Here is a 13571-nt window from a genome sequence, read left to right on the forward strand (position 1 = left end):
TTAATAGTTATGACTGTAGTCTTGTTTGTTCAAATAATTGAAAATAAGGCTATCAGCAGGATAGAACAACTTTGCAATTTTCTTACACGTTTACAGAAGAAATTAAAAATTCACATTGTCTCCATGTGGAAATATTTTGTGGTAGGAATAGATATTGCAATTTGTCTGTGGTACAAACATTTCCCCATTTATCACACTCAGGAAATGTGTAGAATCCAAAGTACAATAAAATTATTTCAGTCAAGATGGATTCAGAACCAAAACTGTTTAAGCCATCATGGTACTTAGAATATATATGTCTATATATCTATATTGATATGGATATAAATATAGATATACATAACCCATATAGATATAGATATAAATATTAATTGAGGACTTAAAATATATACCTTAATATCTTTGGAGATAAATATATTACATATGCCACTGTTTACTTTGGCAATAAGGAGAAAAAGAAGAAAAGGAAGACATGATTGAGAAAAGTAGAAGAAATATGATAAAGATAAAATCGCTCTTTCAGATATAAATGACATGCAGCTATTCCCAGCTTGCCATCTTGGCTATTATAAAAATTTCATTTTGATTTGTTTTCTAAGCTTTCAAGAAAAATATGCTCATGTTTTATACTTACTGAACGCCATTACCTGCATATTAACAGTCAAGCTGCCTTTAAAGATATGGAATGATAGAAATCCTGAGTGTTCTTTCTTCTCCACCCTAACGTATTTACTTGCAGATTTTGATCAATACAATGTCGAATTAATTATTAAGATGAACTTAAATATGAAATGCATTTTTTCTTCAGCCACTTTAAGAACAATTCTAGACCACTGTGAAAAATTCACCCCAGGAATGGCAGTATCTATTAAAGAGTAGCTTAAGTCATTATTTTGAAAAAGAAGACAGCAATTGCTTAGGCAACACTAGCAACATGGCATGATGAGAATATTTCCATAAAGGCCTTGGGTATGCTAGCCATAGCCACATAATACCTCCCAGAAAAAGAAAATATGAATTTTATTATGTCTGTAGGATAAATATAAGAAGAAGACTGGAGCATAATATTTATTAATAACCTAACAATTTTTTCCTCAAATGCCCTTGTTTTCAACTTAAATTGCTTTAGCATTTCTTTCAGTGCTTGCAGCAATTTTGAGATTTTCTCCAACTTCACAGCATATAATCTGAAAAATATATAAATAAGTCAACAACATTATCAACTATTTTAGTGAGGTTTTTTTCCCACCCTACATAACTTTCTACAGTGGCTCAAGAAACAGATCAAAAAAGCTCTGAGGAACAGCTGTAAGTCTGGATCAGAGGGTCATAAGTGGAATTTGATATAAAATTATTGCCTCTCTGAAGATTTATAGAAGATGTAGAGAAACCATCTACATTATAAATTTAACTTTGAGAAAAGACTCCAAAAGGGTTATAAAATTGCAAAAAAAAAAAAAGGGAAAATAATGTTTGCTCTTGACCTTCCTCAAAGAGTGAATAATTTTGTGGTATTTGTGAGCTAAGAAAAACACTTGTATGGAAATCCCTGAACTCTTTGCCTTTCTAGCATGCTTCGTGTTATTGGCAGTGAGATAGAGATATGAGTAGATTTTCTTCCTATTAGGACAAAAACCAATTTCCAGGTCAGATCTTCATCTTGACCTTAAAAAACAATAACCCCTGACCTGTGTGTCAAAAAGAAAGAGCTACGGAATAGTGCCTCAACTATTATAGTCTACCTCAACCATATTACCATATTCTATGCTTTTTATTTTTATGTGAATTTTGTCCCGACTTGGTATCAATTATAAATGTTATGAGGTGGAATGCTATAAAATTAACTAAACGCTGAGACCCACAGAGTTCAGTTCTATACAACGCACAGCAAACGACATGCTATGGAAACCAAAAAATCATCTGCCTACTTGTGCCTTCTATTTTCTTACCCACAAAATGAAAATAATGGTACTTGCTTAGGTGGATTTTACTGAGATTCCGAGAGACTCAGCTCAGAAAACATATTTCAAGTGCTTTGAAATGTATAAAACATGAAGACAGCAATAAAATATTGTCAATAAAATGATGAGAATAAGTGATATTTTATAGAATGAATAGGCCTACAAACAGATATCTATGGTATTTTGCTTCTATGAATAAATTTAGGAAAATTTATCATTTTTTCACACTTTAACAGTTGGTACATGCACCTTGAGATTTATATCAAAAAGGAATCCTTTACATTTTTAAAATATGTACATTTTAAGAATAAATTTTCCAATACATGAACATGAATGTCTTTCCATTTATTTGAAACTTCTTTAATTTCTTCTATCAATGTATTGTAGTTTTTGGTATAAAGGTCCTTCATCTTCTTGGTTATGTCTATTCTTACGTATTTTATTCCTTTTAACACTATTGTTAATAGGATTTTCTTAATTTACTTTTCACATATTTTGTTGTTAGTGTATAGAAATGCAACTGAATTTTGTATGTTGGTTTTGTATCTTTCAACTTTACTCCTAAATATCAACCAACAGATGAATGGATAAAGACAGTGTGGTATCCACACACACACACACACACACACACACACACACACACCCACAATGTGTGTATTATATTATTCAGCCTTAACAAAAGAAGGGAATCTTACCATTTACAACATGGATGAATTTGGAAGATATTGTGCTAAGTAAAATAATTCAATTACAGAAGGGCAAACTGCATGATTCCACTTTTAGGTGACATAGTCAAACTTCTGGAAGCAGAACATAGAATAGTGGTTTTCAGTGTATAGGAAGAGGGGGAAATGGGAGTTGTTCAATGGGCATAAAGCTGGAGTTATAAAAGATGAATGAATTCCAGAGGTCTGCTGTACAACATAGTGCCTATAGTTAGCAATATAGTATTGTGTACTTAAAAACTGTTGAGGGTGGTCTCATTTTAAGTGTTCTTATCACAATAAGGAAGGAGGGGAGGGAGGGAGAGAGGAGGGAAGGAAAAGAAAGACACTAGAAAACTTTTAGAGGCAATGGGTACATTTATAATCTTGATTGTGGTTACGTTATCATGGATATTTGTAATGTTCAAACTCATAAAATGGTATATATTAAATGTGCACAATTTTTTGTGTATATATACTTCAAAGAAGTTGCAAAAAAAGTTTGAATAAAACTAGAGTACACACACTCTGTCTCTCTCTCAAAAATAAACATTAAAAAATTTAAAAAACAGAAAGAAGAGTAAAATAAGTTGAAATGTAACTTTTAACAAAGCTTGCAACAAACTTGTTCTATTATTCACCCATTTTTCTGTGGAGGTAAATAAGTTGAATTAGGTAAATAGGAGGTTACAGACATGACTCCTTTTTTTAAAAAAATTTTATTTATTTATTTATTTATTTATTTATTATTGAGAGACAGAGAACAAATGGGGGAGGAGCAGAGAGAAAATAAGACACAAAATCCAAAGCAGGCTCCAGACTCTGAGCACAGAGCCTGATGCAGGGCCCAAACCCACGAACCATGAGATCATGACCTGAGCTGAAGTCAGACGCGCAACTGACTGAGCCACCCAGGTACCCCAAGAAAGACATTTTAAACTTGTCATGTAAAAAATAAAAGTAAAAAAAATAATAAAAGTAATGCTTTCTCATAAGTAATTTTTTAAACTCCAAATGGTAATCAAGGTACTTCTTTCCTTCCCTCCCCCATTCTCAGTTCTACACCCCAAGACAAATGTTATTAACAGATTCTGATTTGAGTAGGTGTTGTAAAATAGATAAATAAGTTGTATGCTGCATTATGTATAAAATATATATGTTATAAAGCATGTGTATTATATGGCTTCAGAGCTATCTTCTCATTTTATGTTTAATTTTTTAATTTTTAAATTATTATTTTATGTTTACTTATTTTTGAGAGAGAGACAGAGTGTGAGCAGGGAAGAGGTAGAGAGAGAGGGAGACACAGAATCTGAAACAGACAACAGGCTCTGAGCTGTCAGCACGGAGCCCGATGCAAGGCTCGAACTCATGAACCAAGAGATCATGACCTGAGCCAAAGTCAGACCTCAACCAAGCCACCTAGGTGCCTCTATCTTTTCTTTTCTTTTTTTTTTCTTTCTTATTGGGTTTTTAATTTTAATCCCAGAATTGTTAACAAACACTGTTATATTAGTTTCAGGTGTACAATATAGTGATTCAACAATTCTATATATTCTATACATTTCAAAGTGCTTATCATAAATGTACTCTTAATCCCATTCACCTATTTTACCCCCGTCCCCATAACCATCAGGTTTTTTTTCTATAGTTAAAAGTTTGTTTCTTGGTTTGTTTCTCTGTTTTCCCCTTGTTGTTTTGGCTCTCGTGTGTGTGTGTGTGTGTGTGTGTGTGTGTGTGTGTGTGTGTTTTAAAGGTGGGGGTAGGACTTTTATGAGTTTGGGAAGGGGGAGTTACGGGAAATTGTGACATAGGTACAGTGATCCAATTATTATACAATATTATTGACGGCAGGTTTATCCAATTACAACGTTTAGAGTGTTAACCAATCACAGAGTAGACCCAGGACCCTCACATAGGGTGTAACTAATCTTAAACAATAACCGATTACCTATTGTTTCTATTTCCAGGCCTGCCCTTCAGACATGACTCCTTGAAAGAAATGTTTTGTATAGCATTATTCAGGTATGTTTTTTCTGTTCATTAATTTAAAATGTTAGTCTTTAAAATAATTCTTTTAAGTTTATTTGAACTCCCTGAAGTTATCATCTGAGTAATTGACCCCATAGGCAAATACTGAGTTGATGTAAAAAGGAAATAGGGGAGACACAACTATAGTTTCACAAGTCCAGAATTTATGCTAAAACAAAGAAGGAAATAATTTCGGCACTAAACAAATGGGGGAACATTTTTGTCTATGATTTATACTCTTAAAAGCAGTTCATTTATTCTTCTAGAGGTGGCATCATAGTAAACGTGAAATATAAACTTTAGTTTCTTATATCATCTGGAGAAAAAATAATTGATGTTACTGATTTGTTGAGCTTGAGGCAGTTTGTTAGTTAGCTACATTAATTATAACCTGAAGCCTTTTTACTTTTACCATAAGTATAGTCTCTGCTTTCCTACAAAAGCCCAGAGTGCTTTTTACATTACTGTGTGTAAATTCATGATTAACGACCTCTTGTAATTCTCATTATGGAAATCATCCTGGTCAGGAGTGATCATTTGAGCAATCTGCATGCCAGAAATAAACACTCAGGTTGGCATATGAATCTTACCATTAATATAAATGATGTTTGTTTTCAGATGTCAGGAACATTGTCTGTTTCAGAAGTCATCTCTCTTGTATTCTGAAAGGAAGATCTACCCTGACGTATCTTTGAGTGCCCAGACCCAAAATGCCCAGGGACTGAAGAGAGAACCATTGGGCAATAGAATAGAAAGTGAAATAATTCAGGTTGAGAGTACATCAAGCAATAGTGTTATGTGGGTGAATCACTTTATTATTCTGGCTTTCAGTTTTTTCATATAAAGTAGATTTTAGATTAATTGCTCTCTATGATTCCCTTCTTCCTTGTCATTCCATAATGTGTGTCTGAAACTGTACTGAGTCCTTTGAGATGCAGCTGCTAAACAGTGGAAATTGGATTCTTCAAGGGCTGTTCTGAGGACTAATGTTGCACAATGTTTTCAACTAAAATTTGCCTCTTTTTATCCTTTCTGTAACCTCTTAAAAGAGTGTGCCTCAAGCACTGAGTTACTTTCTGTTCTCCTGAAAGAACCAATAAAACTGAAATGTAAGTCAAGAAAATAAAAATTGAACATAATTGTGGTGAAATCATGCTAAAAAATCTGAGTACTCAGGTTTTTTTCATAAATTACTCTCCATCATGATCCAATTAATCATCATAATATCTCCTTGAGGAAGTTAAGTAGCTAATATTACTAGATGAATAAAGATGCCCATTTTCACTTTAAGAAGTATCTTCCCTAGCTTTATTTTTAACACTAATTACCTCTTTACCTAGAGTAGGATGAAGTATTCCAATAATACCACATATATTCTTTTCATGTAGTCTTCTTTTCATGTAGTCAAAAATAGATTATCTTGGGGTGCCTGGGTGGCTCAGTTGGTTGAGTGTCCAGCTTCAGCTCAAGTCATGATCTCACGGTTTGTGGGTTTGAGCCCCGCGTCAGGCTCTGTGCTGACAGCTAGCTCAGAGCCTGGAGCCTGTCTTCAGATTCTGTGTCTCCCACTCTCTCTGACTCTTCCGTGCTCATGCTGTCTCTCTCTCTCTCAAAAACAAATAAAACATTAAAAATTAAAAAAATATATTCTCTTACAAATTCATTTCATAAATTTGATGGTATTTCAAAAAAGTAATTATGTACCACAGTGTAGTGAATTCTAAGTTTTTATTTTCCAAATAAGATTATAATAACTAAGTTACGTTCTTATGTACGCCCAAAATATGTACAAAGCATACATCTAATTAGATCTTTCTTTATATTTTTCACTGAATAAGTGAATCATGGTTAAGGTAGCATTAAATTGGGAATTTTCTCAAAGTATTTGGTATTTACTAAATCGTTGAATTGGACATGATCTTAAAAATGTGCTCCTATTCTTGTAATGTACTGACTCTGTGTAGGAAAGTGATTTAGGAGAAAGTATTTGGGGACAAACACCGGATTTTAACTACTAACTATCACTAAGCAGCTCTGTAGACTTGGCCAAAACCTACAGGTTAATTTTTTACAGTTTTGTAACTGAATTATTAACTTCTAATTCATTGAACTTTTAGTGTTTAGTAAGGCAATGTACTCAAAACACTTGACATACTGAAAATAAATGGAGGTACAGAGGCTGAGAAGAGAGGAAAGGATGTTTCTTTGTCTGATGAGCTACTAGGTGAATTCTTTTTTGGGCTTTTAGAATTCTCTTTGATTCAGTTTTCTAATATCCTCCATTCAGAGCTGGACCATGGAAAAAGAATGCATAGGCATCAACCTATGGATATTTCTATTTTGCCTTCATATCTCTTAGCTTCCATTGCAGCAGTTTCCACTGAGAAACAAAATGAACAAGTTTGGGGAGTGAGCCAACTTGGCAAAGATCATTCTTCTCTTCCTGTGTTACTTAATGCCCCTAGCAGAGCATGGCACTCACTCACCCATGTCTTCTTCATTACTGCCATGTTGTGTTACAAATATCTCTATTAGCACTTCTTTCCCTAGATTCTAATTATCTGTTGATGTTTCTCTCTTTTTCACTGGACTGAGTTCCTTGAGGGCATGGGGTATACATTACTTTTTTTTTTTCTTTTGTAATTTCAACACAGCTCTGACACATGGTAAATGCCATTCAGTCTGAATGAAGGAAGTTTATGTGTCAGATTAATTGTGGGAAATGAATTCTGAAAAAAAGAAAAAGACAGAAAACCATCTACCGGTTTGAATTAGAGTTCTGTATAGTCCTGCCTATGTGAGCCTTCTTTACAGCCTTACGGCCACACTTGATATGAATTAAATATGTGCGGAATAAATGAAGAATTAGCCACAATTACTTTAACATTGATTATTCTATGGATATTTTAATTTTAAAACTGCAACCTTTATCCTAATTGCTATCCACAGTATGCTATGGTTTATTGATTTCTGCATATGTACCAGGGACTGTAGAGGGATCTCTATATCAAAATTTTAAACTTCATGGTTATAGTGAAGTAATTTTGGTATCCTTATTTTACAAACAAGTACAATGGAGCATGCAAGTGAAAATGCTGAACTAAATTCATAGGTAGTTGTATACATGTACTGGTGTTTCTTTCTCCAGATGACTTTATGATGATCTGCTAATGACTGTCACAATTCCTTCAATGTCTGATCAAAACATATTTTTGCTAATGGTAGTGAGAAAAGAGTCAGCAGCTGGACAGTTGCTAGAAAGATGAAAGGATATGAATAATACGCATACTGGCTAATTGACCCACTTGAAATTTCTCTATAGGAATGGAGAGAGCACTCCACCCTCTTCTGTTCTATCCTAAATTCTGCTTCTCAGTGTGTAAGATACACTGGGATATGGAGGTGCCTGATCTGCTAAAGAATTAATTAAGAGGCTACTACTGTAAACTTGCTAACACGTAAATGTCATATATTGGCATATGCTTCTCAGTGTACTAAGCTCTTTCTCATAAACTAGCATATAATACTTAGGCTAGGAGAGAAGCAACAAAGTGTCCTCTGGTTCACACACAAGACAGAACTGGATGCAAATTCTGATGCTACTTTTCTTTGTTGACTGTAAGCAAGGTATATGACTTTCTTTGTAAGACATGATGGTGGGGGGGAGGAGATCTTAAGACTTTCCTTAACAGATTTCCTAACAATAAACTACTTAGAATTTATATGAGCTTTCAGTGAAGCAAGGGTGTCAGTTTAGATCAATTTGAGATGGGAAAAACAAGCAAACAACATTAGAAACTAAATGACATTCATTAAAAAATATATAGAGCATCTGTAAGATATCAGATTCTCTCCTAGACACTAGGTAAATCAAGAAAAATGGATTCCAAATAGTCATAAGTTGTGTCAAATTATCAGTGGACTTCTAGGTCATAGTTCTGTTGTCAGCTAACAGTAATGAACAGTTTTTTCTACACTTTATGCAGGACGCTATTTTACTCATTTTATCTTCAATACAACCTCAAAAGATAAGAACTATTATTATTGCCAATTTTTAGATGAGAAAACTAAGGTGGTGAAAGTTGAAGACACTTGCCTAAGATGGAATATTTAAAAAGCGTTTTGCTGTACCAGGCACCCTCATAGTCCATGCTGTCTTCTGTGAGATATTGCCTCTTGGGTATTATTTCCACTCTGAGAGATCTGCTTAGGGGAAAAGAGGGCAATCACTTCTGATCAAGATGTCACAGCAGACATTTGTGCATTCCTGCTCAATTCAAATACACAGAAATAATATATTTAAAAAATAGGCAATTAGCCATATTCAAAAAAGAAAACTATGTATCAGCAATCCTTTAGTGATAAGCTGGTATTCAAGTCATATGGTGGCTCAGCAGTGAAAATCATGTTTAATCACTTGAATATTCTTGCAGAAACTGGAACCACCTGGTAAAACAGCAGAATCTGTGACTAGACATAGCCAGGTGCAGGGACCATGCTCCTAATCAATGAGCTGTGTTTGGTAGAGTGCCACATAACCAATAGTTACATGTTCAACTTTGCAATCCAGAAATTTGCTGTTTGCCTGTGACCCAGGAATAAAGCAGAAGGACCCATGCAAGGATATGGGACTTATCCCCACTACTTGAGGAGGTAGTACAAAGTTTTGCGGAAGACAAAAATGGATTGTGGATATTGTCTCACCATGAGACATCATGCAATTTATCTCACTTCTGTGAGCCTGTTTCCTCATTTATAAAATGTGCATAAATAGAATACACTTCATTGAATTGCTGTGATGATTAAATCAAATAATGTATCTAAATACAGTAAAACCTTGGTTTGCGAGCATATTTCATTACAGAAACATGCTTGTAATCCAAAGCACTTGTATATCAAAGTGACTTTCAAGAACCATTGGCTCAGTTGTGATTATGTGACATTTAGCATCATTTACTACTCATATTGCAAGACATTGCTAATTTATCAAGTTAAAATTTATTAGGTATGTTTTCTCGTCTTACAGAACACTTGCAGAAGAAGAATGCTTCACTCATTCTAAATAACACGTATTTACTAATATTAAGGTGAAACCATTTTTACTTTAACAGTTTCTAGCAGAAATGCTTTAAAATATTTTAACTCACTCATGACATTTTAAAAAGAAATCATTGAAGATTCATTATACAATTATAATAAAATAATAGAAATTTAGGTTGTTAAAGGATTTTTGGAAACTATTTAATCAAATCCCCCAATTATAAAGATGTAGAAATGTTGGCCCAGAGAAGTTAAGTACCTTGCTCATGGTTCACCTAACCTAGTGCAAGAATAAGTTCCAATGCACTGATGACTTTAGTGCCTTAAGGCTTCACTCCTTTATCCTCACAGAGGAGGACTGTGTATCACAGATGCACAGTGAGCCCGTAATTTTGAAGCTGATTTTTATATTCTTCGGGCTCCCTTCTTTCTATCTGCTGTTATTTCTACTCTTGGTCTGCTGGATTCTAAAGCCCCTCCTATTTTTCCTCATTTTAGTTGTCTCATCCACTTTAGAGTAAGAAACAAATTAGGGTGAACTAGGTTTAAAATATGAGGAGCAGACTTTGAGTGAAATTAGTGATGCTACTGTGAACAAAATACTTGCCTTTCAATACCTATATTTTGGTTTATTTACTTTGAGTATTTCTCAGTTGTGGATGGTGGTGGGAGCAGAAGGGAATTCTAGGCTAAGCATCAGGTTATCAATTTTATGAAAAATTAAAGACCTTAGAAAAGTGAACTATAGATAAAAGTGAGGCATTATTACATTAACATATGGATAAATATAAAACTCAAATGAATTAACTAGCTACCACCGCTAACAAAAAATAACACAAAAACAGTAATGAAATTATAAGATTTTAGTGTGTTCAATTAGAACTAAAATGTGGAAGTTAAATAGAGAAGATTTTCAATTCATTTTGTAATAATTGAGAAATAAGCAAATTAATTTAATAAATGTAAAAAATGTCTATTTGTATATTATCTTTATGACTGTACATAAAGCATCTAGTCTGGAAGAAGTCTCATTCAAAGGGACATTAAATTAACATAGTGCTGGTCTATAGGTCCCTTCTAATATTCACCTACATGCTCGCAAACATACATAGTCAGAAAGATGAATGTTCTTTCTAGCTCCGGTTCTGGAGGATTTAAGACAATAATTGATTTCAATGTTTCTAGGGCAAAAAGCATTATACAGCTAAAATCTGGGTTGAGCACATTTGTAAACAATAACATAATCTAATAGCCAAATATGGGAAGAAGCCCTTTGAAAATGTGCCTTAATGTGTTACTAACACCTCATAACACTCACACTTTCCTATAGCAATTTGTAGTTTCTTTTCTTTTGTTTTCAGTGTGATAGTACACATTTTTTATTTTTGCATCTACAAATATTTGTTATAAACAACTTTCTGATACAGATTTCATAGACCTGATATGGAATGTTTATAACTTTGATTTTATCAATTGAGTATCAATGCTTAATACTATCATATAATGAGATGATGATGATGATGATGATGATGATATTATTAACACTCACTTATTATGGTGCTTTATATATACCAGACACTGTTTCAAGCAATTTACATATGTAAATTCATTTGATGATAACATACGGAAATAGGTTTTTACCGGTAAGTTCTTTCTGACAAGTCCCTCTGTTCCTAATGGCTTCACCACCAGTTCATGGCTCCTGAAGTCCAACCATTTGGACATCAGAATAGTTTAGGCCCCAGTCTGTGTTCATGTTTAAACTATTATCTCTTGGTTGCAAATTTACTCTTCTATGCTTTGTAACACTGGTACTAAAGTGTACGGCTTTTATCTCTCCCTTTAAGATGTTTCCTACTCAGTTCTGGGAATAAGAAGCTCTCTAGGGAGATGAGAAGAAAGGAGAGAAAAGGAAGAAAGACTTTCTCACTCCATCTTATTGTGTTCTTATATGGCCTTTCCCTCTGGCGGCAGCACTTAGTTCTGCCTCTTGTAGCTGTAGGACTGGCTTCTCCTAAAAAAGTCGATACAGATTTTAATTGTGCTGATTGTAGAATTACAATGTAAATCAAAATCTAACACTGGCTATGTATCTCCTGAGAGAGTCAGGACATTGATTGGGAAGGAGAGTGAGGCTGAAACATGGATGGCAACAGCTGAGTGAACTTGAACAGTGCTGAGAACCTTAGAACTCTAAGACTTTCTAAGACTTTCTTAGTAATAGAAACAATCCACTTTCTGGGTGTGATACGACACTCCTGCTCTTGAATTCAGACCCTTCAGTAATTCCATCAGGTGAAAAACTGCAAATCAACCAGTTAACAGGCTGACTAAAAAAAAAAAAAAAAGGGTAGTAGAAGAAGGGTGTTATTGTCAGCTACAATCATGTAACTAATTACGGATTGGGAACTATGGAAGGTGTGCATATTTTGTTCTTTGCTTGCTATTACTTTCATAAAAAATATATATATAGGGGCGCCTGGGTGGCTCAGTCGGTTAAGTCTCCGACTTCGGCTCAGGTCAGATCTCACGTTCGTTGGTTCAAGCCCTGCGTCAGGCTCTGTGCTGACAGCTAGCTCAGAGCCTGGACCCTGCTTTCGGTTCTCTGTCTCCCTCTCTCTCTGACCCTCCCCTCTCATGCTCTGTCTCTCTCTGTATCGAAAATAAATAAAACATTAAAATAAATAAATATATATATATATAGTTCTATGTATCTATAAAGATCACATGGGCATTTAAACTAATTGATATTTTTATATATTAAATACTTTCTTTGACCTCTTTTCTCCTATCCCCTTACTATTCTATATAAATGTGTTTTCGTCATAGATGGGCTTACAATGGAGTCTTTGGGAAACAGATTATTCAAATAGGACTGTGATTATATTACAAGATTAAATATCATCACCCAGAAATGGATGCCGTTATTGTTGCCCAGAAATGGATATGGTGGCTGTTTGGATTTTGTATATCTCTTTTTTGTTTGTATGAAGGATAATTGCATCTTCTGGTTGGGAGTCAGTATACATATGTATGGAAGTTGATGGTATGAGACCAATGAACTGACAGGATGAGGTATGTCTGTTATTAAGCATTTTTCTGTCATCTCCAAATCCAACCTTCTATACTCTATTTTGGGATGGTGGGCCTGGAACTCTTTAATTTTCATTTCCTTTCTGCCACTGACATGTTTTCTAGTAGAAGGCACTGGAGAAAGACTAGAAAACAGGTGAAAGGGGAAAGAAACATTCTCCTTTCTATCAATTTGTTTTACCTTTTAATGCTATCCTTCACCTTGAAAAAACAGTTGATTAGAGTCTCCAGTGCTTTGCATTTCCAGAGCCAGCCTCCCAAAGCTATCAGTTGCCATGAAGCAGCACCTCCTCCTTATGCGCTGATCTTAAATATGCAAGTGCTCTTCACAGCCGAGACCCAGCCGCAAGGTGACCTTCCTCAGATTAGCTGTGATTCCAGCATCAGGCAGGTGGCACCCTGTCCTTGGAGGTCTGATTCCCAGCGCTGGGATTTCCTTCTCTGGGCTCTGAGCTACTTTCACCATCCAGGTGGTGTCCTCTCTTCACATAATGGAGTCCAGCTCTGGAAGGCCTCTTACCTAACTTTCTAGGCTCCATGAACACTACCATCTTTCTTTTGGTACCTGCTCCTATAGTTAATATCTCTATGTTGCTCATTTATCAGTTTCTTCTATATTAAGTTCTCTTTATTGAAATACCTAATCTGGTTTCTGTTTTATAAAGTCTTAATTTATAAATGTCCCCATTCAGACTCAATTCCTTACCTGTTTAACTGATGGGTGGTTGTAGAAGGATTGTAC

At 34.7% G+C, this 13571-nt stretch overlaps 1 long non-coding RNA gene across 1 annotated transcript; it reads right to left on the reverse strand.

The window, feature by feature from the left end:
* Nucleotides 1-1053: 1053 nt before the first annotated feature.
* On the reverse strand, nucleotides 1054-2687 carry LOC115293637. The gene is made up of 2 exons (XR_003909543.1): nucleotides 2657-2687; nucleotides 1054-1187 (listed from the first exon to the last, which is right to left on the reverse strand). It is a non-coding gene; the product is annotated as an uncharacterized LOC115293637 (long non-coding RNA).
* Nucleotides 2688-13571: the final 10884 nt, after the last annotated feature.

The sequence above is a fragment of the Suricata suricatta genome, chromosome 6 (genome assembly GCF_006229205.1).
Source record: "Suricata suricatta isolate VVHF042 chromosome 6, meerkat_22Aug2017_6uvM2_HiC, whole genome shotgun sequence".
Taxonomy (NCBI): domain Eukaryota; kingdom Metazoa; phylum Chordata; class Mammalia; order Carnivora; family Herpestidae; genus Suricata; species Suricata suricatta.